This window comes from Chinchilla lanigera, unplaced genomic scaffold (genome assembly GCF_000276665.1).
Source record: "Chinchilla lanigera isolate Chin_1 unplaced genomic scaffold, ChiLan1.0 scaffold00049, whole genome shotgun sequence".
Lineage (NCBI taxonomy): Eukaryota > Metazoa > Chordata > Mammalia > Rodentia > Chinchillidae > Chinchilla > Chinchilla lanigera.
The window spans coordinates 8,995,407-9,001,743 of record NW_004955450.1 but is presented as its reverse complement, the minus strand read 5'-3'; the positions used below and the strand labels follow the sequence as shown (position 1 = coordinate 9,001,743).

At 53.4% G+C, this 6,337-nt stretch overlaps 1 long non-coding RNA gene across 2 annotated transcripts in view; it reads left to right on the top strand.

Moving 5' to 3' along the window:
- LOC102027252 overlaps positions 1-4,465 on the top strand; it is a 5,653-nt gene extending 1,188 nt beyond the window's left edge. Inside the window, exons 2-4 of one of the 2 annotated variants that reach the window (XR_001235849.1) lie at positions 1,649-1,830; positions 2,292-2,502; positions 3,308-4,465. This is a non-coding gene — a long non-coding RNA (uncharacterized LOC102027252). Of the gene's footprint in view, positions 1-1,081; positions 1,831-2,291; positions 2,503-3,307 lie in introns of those variants that run through there. The other variant, XR_262541.2, reaches the window with a different exon arrangement.
- The last annotated feature ends 1,872 nt before the right edge of the window (positions 4,466-6,337 follow it).

Genomic DNA, 6,337 nt, shown 5'->3' with positions numbered 1-6,337 from the left:
GGAAGGAAGGAAGGAAGGAAGAAAGAAAGAAAGAAAGAAAGAAAGAAAGAAAGAAAGAAAGAAAGAAAGAAAGAAAGAAAGAAAGAAAAAGAAAGTCTTGCTTCCTGCCTGCTCTGCCATGGACTGTTTCTCCTCCAGATGCCCCTCTGCCGTGCCACCCTGCCTTGGAGCCAGCTGACTATGGACTGAAACCTCTGCAGACTGTGGGCAAAAATAAACCTTTCCTTTTAACTTGTGAGAGGAAGTTAATCCCAGCAAAGTAACTAAGACAGGCAGACGGATGGTTTTAAATGATTTTGCTGTGGAGTCCAGTGTCTTTCTAACAGGAGTAATCTCAGTGCTGGGCAGTGGCTTTAGCTTCAGGTGGGAAAGCCTGGGGATTTTATCAGCTGTGTTTTTTTTTTTTTTTTTTGTACTGGGAATTGAACTCAGAACCTTGCGCTTGCCAGGCAGGAGCTGCATCCCTGAGCTAAATCCCTGTCTAGCTATGGCTGGTTTTGTACTAATGATTCCAAATGCTTGATGATAACAGTTTTAAAGTCTTTTAGTCCCTTCTCAAATCTTCCCACTTCTTTTTGAGTTGTTTTAGAAACCTTTTCAAAATTTCTTTTTCCTCATTGTACTTTTGCCTCTTTCATTTCTTTTTTTAGCTTGCTCTATTTTATCTGCTTCGTTAGAGCCATCTTTTTTTTTTTTTGGCCTTAATTTCATTGGGAGGTTTTTTTGGTGTGTTTCTTGAGACAGGGTCTCACTGTATAGTTCAAGGTGGCCTTGAACACAGTATGTAGCCCAGGCTGGCCTCAAACTCATGGAGGATCCTCCTGTCTCAGCCTCCTGAGTGCTGGGATCAGAGGCATGCACCACCACACCTGGCTTGAAGCCAACCCTTTAACGGTGAGCCTCTTGCTCTTCTCTTTTCTCCTCTGTAGAAGGAATAAGCGAGTTTGCCCTTCCTAGTCACGATGGTGACTATTTTGACTCCACAAATCCCCTCCTTTATTCTGTCTACAGTGTCAATGAATGTCAAACTCATGTCAGGTCCCCAGGATGCTGGATGGTCCTGTGTCAGTTTGGAAGCTCCTGGGCTCTCTTCACCCTGGGGTGGAGAGACTCAGGGGATCTGAGGTGTGAACTCCGGGTCCGCTGGTCTCATCAAGGCCTACAGCTAAGACCCCGCACCACACACCAGCCCTGGTGATCGGAGCCCTCAAAGCCTGCAGGGTGTCGGCACAGGGTGCAGCAGCTTCCGCTGAGGCTGATCCGTCCCCACGTCTGCTCTGCCTCCTTGAGTCCGAGCTGGGTGCTCCACAAGGGGAGGGCTCTGGCCGACCCGTGCCTGGCCCAAGCAGGAGACGCCATCAGGCTTCTGTGACCCATTCTAGACCCTGGTGCGTCGGACCAGGTGACAGAAACCAAAGGCTTGTGGAGCGAGCCTGGCCTTGGATTTCCCGTGGCTGGGGCGAGGAGAGACGCAGGGAAGTGGACATCCGCAGGGCCGTGGGAGCTCCGCTGGGCACAGCTGCGTTCCTGAGCTGCCACTGCTGGAGGGAGCGGCCGTTTGCTGCAATTTTTGTCAAATAACACATGTGTGTCCCCCTCCACCTTAGTCACCAGATCTCACGCTGTGGGACTCCTGCCTCTTCCCCAGAGTCAAAATGACCATGAAAGGTAAACGGCTGGAGTCACTTTAGGACATTGAAGCAGCCCAGCAGCACAACCAAAGACCCTCTCGAAAGAGGACTTCCAGAACTGCTTCAGAAAGTGGCCAGAGTGATGGGATAAACGTGCTCGAACGAAGCAAGGGGGACTCGTGGCAGTATGTCTTTTACGGTAATAAATTTAAAAAAAATTTTTAAACACTTACTGTATTTTTTTTAGCACAGTTTCCCTTTTTATCTTGCAAAGGAGGCATAACCCCAGACTCCTCAAGGCCCATTTTGGTGAGGCGGGGGCACTAGAGCGACCGTGGTCAGGCCCAAGTCCTCCTGCATGGAGGACAACGAGGATTTGAGCGGGGGTGGGTGGAAGAGGGTGCCCCTGCCTCTCAGCTAGCAGCCGCAGAGCTGGCCCCGGACCTGAGACCAGACGGGGAGGGACACTAGGCCACTGCTGCGGGCAGGACCTGGCACCATTAGCACTTGGGCCACGCCCACGGGGACGTGGGAGGGTGGGGCAGGGGTGATCTGAAGGACAGATAACGGCCCTCCTGCAGCCCACCGCCCCAACTCCAGGTCTATTTGGTGGTGATAGTAAAGGGCTCAGGGTTTTTGTTCCGTTTTCTCTTACAACAGGGATTTCGGCCTGCTTGGGGAATCGCCCTGAGACAAATTCCCAGAGGAAGCTCGGTGCGTGTCTAATTCCAGCGGTGACCCATGGGAGAGTAAGAAATGGACCAAGGAGAGCTAGAGCCACTGCTGCCGTCAGTCCATCGCCCGAACCCTTGTGTTGAGCCCCGACAAAGATTTAAAAACGCCACATTGCTAACAGCCAGCAAGGCTCCAGGTGACTTCCTTCAGAAGCTGTCACTCTCTGGGAACCGTCCCAGCTTGGCATGTGGGCATCAATCCCACAGCCCCCGCCAGACGCCGGCGTGGCTATGGCTCCTGGTCACCCCTGACCTCTCCTTCTGCCACCGCCAACCCAGCCTCAGCTGCTTGAAGGACTGGGCTGGGGCTGGAGTCCCTATGTCCCCAAGAAGGCCGAAGTTCAGGTGCTCAGCTCCAAGCAGACCGAGAAACCTGGGGAAGGGAGAGACTCAAACTTTTATTGGTCTCTGGAGACTGGCAGACAAACCGCCACCCTGAGTTAATGGGTCCGAGAGGGGCTCAGGGGCAGAATGGGAAACTCCCATGGTCCTTTGCACCACGGGAGGCAGTGCGCGTCCACCCGGTGACTGGTGGGCACTGCTGACCAGATGCCTGCATTTTCCTGACCCCAGGAGTCTCTGGAGGGAGAAAAGCTATCCAGGAAGGGAGGCAGGAGGGAGTGACCTTGCTCACTGAAGCAGAGTTTGGGACTCACCCTCGCTACCAGGCGCACCCTTTTAAAGCTTGCTACTGGGCGCTCTCAGACACTGGACCCCTGACCCACAGAGGCCTTTTGACCGTGTGACCTGATGTTCCCAGCTGGGGTGGCTCAATCAGAACCAGAGGCCCACCCCATCTCACCCACGAGATGGTGACCGGTGGCCTCGGGGATGCGCTGGCCTTTGGGAAGCCCTTGCTCCCCAGTGCACTCCCCAAATTGAAACTGCTGGCTCCGCCGGGGTTCACAGAGGCTCCCCTAAATGCTCTCACTTGGTTTGCAGATGCTTGCGCCGAGCCCCAGTGCAGTGGTGCCCTCCGAGCCGCTGTGGCCCTTCAGCCTCCGTGCCAGCTGTGCGGACAAAGAGGTGGGCACCGTCTCCTAGCCAGGGCCAGAACTCAGTGTGTTCTCCTGGCTCTGGCCAATGGGTGCCTGCTCAAGCTTGGCATATTTCTCCTGACTCCTGTACATAGCCAGTGGCTTGGTTCGTCCATCGCTTGGAAAACCACGGCCTGGCGGATGAACCATGCCCCCTCTTTGGGGCCTTGGACCAGAAACGAGTGGAAGCTGCTGATTGACCTGTGTGGGTCCCCTTGGAGACGCCTGTCCCCATTACTGCCTGGACCTGTCACCTCCCAGGCATAGCCACACCTGCCCCGCATAGACCAGCATGAAGCCAAGGACTCCGTTTCTGCCGCCGCATTCCAGACTCCTGACTCCTGCGCGAAGCTGGCCTGGCTGCCTCCTGGGGGCCTGGCCCCTGCCTGGTGACGGCAGATGAATACCTCAAATTTTTGGCCCTTCTCTTGTGGCTATCACTGCTCAGGACACTGTTCCAGGTTGTGGTGATGCCGTTCCAGTCAGATCAGCCCGTTCCAGCCACGGTGTTATGATCCTGGAAATGAACCTGTGTCCTGGGCACGTTGCTTTCCAGGATTTGACTGCCGTTTGCCTTAACTTTACCAAAAACCTGAGAAGTTACAGGAAAAGGTGCGTGCTAGCCCAGCTCCTGACTGCTGCCACCTGCCTGGAGGTGGGGATCCACGCGCTGGTCTGGGGCCCTGAAGGCCCAGGTAAGGGGCCCGGGTAACCTTGCTCGTCACCTGCCCAGGAGACGCCTCAGGGCCTGCCAAATGCTTTGTCACAGAGAGACAACTGCAGAGCTAAGCCGTGGCCTGAGGTCACACAGCCCGGTGGTGGCCCTGGGTCTGCCGGCTCTGAGCCAGCACTTGGGTTCTGGTACCCACACGGGGCTGGGAGCCTCTCAGGCCCATGGCTCTGGCCCGCAGCTTTCCTGTCTCAGTCTGAGCCCTGCCTGGACAGCGTCCTTGGGAGGCTCAGAGGCTGGGTGAGCTTGGAGTGCCCACCGGGCTCCCCAGCCCTGCTTCCCTGGGGCATCTGGAGAGGGCCGAGTTCTCGTAGCAGAGGATGGGGGACAGAGGGGCTCGGAGCAGGACGCTGCTCTGAGCAGCTGCAGATGCTGCAGACAGCACTGCTGGGGGCTAAGGATGGCCCCAAGGGAGATGTGGGGCTCCCTAGAGGCTGGGTGGAGAGAACAGAATGGCCTCCTGGCCTGGGGTCGCCTATGAACCACCTTCGTATGCAGAGGAATCCAGAGTCTTCCCCTGAAGTGACCGGGGCCAGGTGCCTCCGGGCCAGCTGCCCCTGGCCCTGCTGTACTGTTTTGTTTTGCTGCTATACTGGGGATTGAACCCAAGGAGTACTGCTCTACACCCCAGATCTGTTAATTTTTAATTTTCAGACATTCTCACTAAGTCACCCAAGCTGGGCTCAACTCAACTGCCACCCTCCTGCCTCAGCCTCTGGAGCAGCTGAGATTACAGGTGTGCACCACCCAGTTTGGGTTACCTATTGCTTGTGTGCCTTGGTTTCTCTCAGTTCCTTGACATCTCAGTCCCTTCCTCTGGGACTCAGGCCCTAACCCTCTCTCCCTTGCTGTAGCTGGGTGCTGCCCTTGAGGCCTCCCCTGCGGTTTGACGTTTAGCGGTTTGATTTCCCCCTTGCTTGGTTGCTGCTTGAGGACCGTAGCTGGGTAGTGCTGGTGTTTGTGTCCCCAAGCAGGAGGCTGAGGGGCCAGGCACGTGGTGAGTGCTCGACAAACAGAAGTTGAAAAGCACTGCTGGCAGCCGTGATGGCACGCACCTGTGGTCCCAGCACTCAGGAGGCTGAGGCAGAAGGATCCAAAGCACAATTTAGCATGAACTTGTCTCAAAATAAGATTGAAATTGAAAAGGGTTGTGGATGTATTTCAGTGGCACAGTGCTTACCTCGTATGTGGGAGGCCCTGAGTTCATCCCTATTACTGTCACCCTCCCCCCAAAAGTTGTGCTCCATGTCGTGGGGTTAAAGTGACACCTAACAGGAGCAGAATGGCACATTGTCCTTCAGTGTGCATGGGGCTGGCTTGGGAAATGAGTTTCTCAACTTCGGAAAAGACTGAAGCCTTATAGATGTTCATGTTCTTGAGCCTAGGGGCTTGGGGATCCCCTGGGCAACATAATAACGTTTCTCAAAAAAGGAAAAAATGGATGCCCTTTGTTCCAGTAATTCTGCCTCTGGGGAGCTTTCCTGAGACGTGTTTCTTTTTCTTTCTTTTCTTTTTTTTTTTTTTTTGGTTTGTTTGTTTTTGAGACAGGATCTCAACTACATAGTACAGGCTGGCCTTTAACTCACGACAATTCCCCTGCCTCAGCCTCCCAGGTGCTGGGATTACAAATGTACCCCACCACACCCAGCTGCTTTTCTAATAATAGAAAAAAAAATTCTGATGTGGTCTGAATGTCTAATAACAAGAAATTACAAGAAGGTGGCATACATGCCAAAATATTATGTAGCCTTTAAAAATCCTGTTTAATATATTTTTTAGGGCGTACCAATGATCGGACATAGGGCAGTCCCACTAAGCTGCATCCCCAGCCCTTTTTTACTTCCAGACAGGGTCTCACTAAGCTGCTCAGGCTGGCATCGAGCTTGCGATCTTCCTGCTTCAGCCTCCTGAGTAGCTGGAATTAGAGACATCCCCCAGCCTAAAAAAAAAAAATCCTGTGTAATTGTTACTGGCAATTATGCCTGGGGAAAGGAAGCACAAATTGGGGCAGAAGGGGTTTCTTTCTTCTTCTCCACTTTCCATTTTTCTGCACTGATTAAGTTATCCTAGGCATAGGTTATTTTAAAAAATTTTTTTTTTTTTTTTTTTTGGTACCAGGAATCAAACTCTGGACCTTGTGCTTGCCAGGCAGGCACTTATGCCGAGCTATATCCCTGGCCCAGCATAGGTTATTTTTAATGAAGA